The sequence below is a fragment of the Neolamprologus multifasciatus genome, chromosome 23, assembly GCF_963576455.1.
Source record: "Neolamprologus multifasciatus chromosome 23, fNeoMul1.2, whole genome shotgun sequence".
NCBI lineage: Eukaryota > Metazoa > Chordata > Actinopteri > Cichliformes > Cichlidae > Neolamprologus > Neolamprologus multifasciatus.
In genome coordinates, this window is record NC_140460.1 from 31,120,918 (window position 1) to 31,122,940 (window position 2,023).

The window sequence follows — 2,023 nt, forward strand, 5'->3', positions numbered from 1 at the left end:
TTTTTATATGCCTTGTCAAAGCATCACGCACATGACCGGAAGTGACACACCGAGCTGTCAGCAACAGGTTCTCTGAGCAGAAATGTTGGCAAACTTAACATATCTCCTGAAAACGGCAGCGTGGGGAAACTGTCCAGAAGTGGTGGCTCGTCATTTGCGACCTCTCGAAAACTCAGAAGTTGATGTTTTTGAACCGTAGCGGTGAGAGAGAGGAAGGACGCTAGCATACATTCAAACTAGCTAGCTGGTCGTCATGGCAACGCTACAAGCATGGGCCCGAAAAAAGTTCTGTCAGCCGAGGAAGGTGACGATATTAAGAAGTCGCTGGAGTTTATGACAGAGGAGATTTCTGCTGTCAAACTGCAGCAGAAAGCCATCCTGGACCTGGTCGAGGAAGTTAAGGCTCCAGAACGCCGAGAAGGATCGGCGGCTGGCGTACCTGGAGAACAGAGTGGCGGATTTGGAGCAGTACACCCGGATGAACGATGTCATCATCACGGGGCTTCGCATCAAACCCTGGTCATACGCCCGGGCGGTCGCCGCTGACAATGTAGGAGGGCCAGGAGAGGAAGATGTCAACTCCACGGAGCATCAAGTGGTTACCTTTCTACGGTCCAAAGGTGTGGAAGTGGATTATAACAACATTGAGGCTTGCCACCCTCTACCCCGAAAAAATGACAGTGACAAACCAGCCATCATTGTGAGATTTGCAAACAGAAAACACAAAACAGCACTGTTAAAACAAGGAAAGAAACTGAAAGGATCCGATGTCTTCATGAATGAACATCTGATAAAAAGAAATGCGGACATTGCCAGGAAAGCACGTTACTTAAGAAACAGGGAAAAATTCAAAATACATGGACCACCAACTGCAAAGTATTCATTAAACTCAATGGAACACCGGAACAAGCCAAAGTGTTGGTCATCAGAAATATGGAGGAGCTGGACAAATACTGAGGTTCAACTTACTCTGGAGGTATGAATACACATGTGACGTGACACACAACACAACACATGGCACAGTCCAAAAGAACTTCATCTGCATCCGACAACAATATCAATATAACTCATTGGAATTCTCTTTATGATAATCTGGAACTGAAAACATTTCGATACACAGACCATAATGTTCTAGACTTAGAAAAGGATATAGACCCGGAAAATAACTTCTTCTACAACATCAGCAATAACTGCTGCTACTTCACTGATGAACAGTTTAAGCACACCATCAACACGGAAAATAAATTATCAATAATCCATTTTAATAGCAGAAGTCAGTATGCCAACTTCAACAATATAAAGGAATATCTAAATGAGTTGACAAATCCATTTGGAATTATTGCCATTTCTGAAACATGGATCAATGCGGAGAAAGGACTGGACTTTGGACTGGAGGGATATGAAGTGAATTTTGTAAATAGAAGGAACAAGAGTGGAGGGGGAGTAGCTGTGTATGTGGATAAAAACCTAAATTACAAGGTGGTAGAAAGCATGACAACTGTAATTGATAATTTATTAGAATGTATAACAATTGAAATTTATAAGGAAAAAGAGAAAAATTTAATAATTAGCTGTATATATATATAGAACACCTGGCTCTAGTATTCAAGTATTTAATGACTTCATAGAGGAAATATTCTCTAAAACAAATCAAAAAGTCATGTTTATCTGTGTTGATTTTAATATTGACCTGTTGAATCCGAAAAAGCATAAAATGACCAACGAATTCCTAAACACTATGTACAGTTTGAGTTTACATCCTAAAATAACCAGGCCTAGCAGAATTACACCACATTGTGCCACCTTACTTGACAATATTTTCACTAACAATATGGAAAACAACATTGTGAGTGGAATATTAATTAATGACATCAGTGATCACCTACCAGTTTTTGCAGTTTATGACACTAATTATAAGAAAAATCAGCATGAAGAACAACTGGGATACAGACGTGTAAGGACAGAAGAAACTATGAATGCACTTAAGAATGATCTATTAAATCAGGACTGGGACAATGTGTAC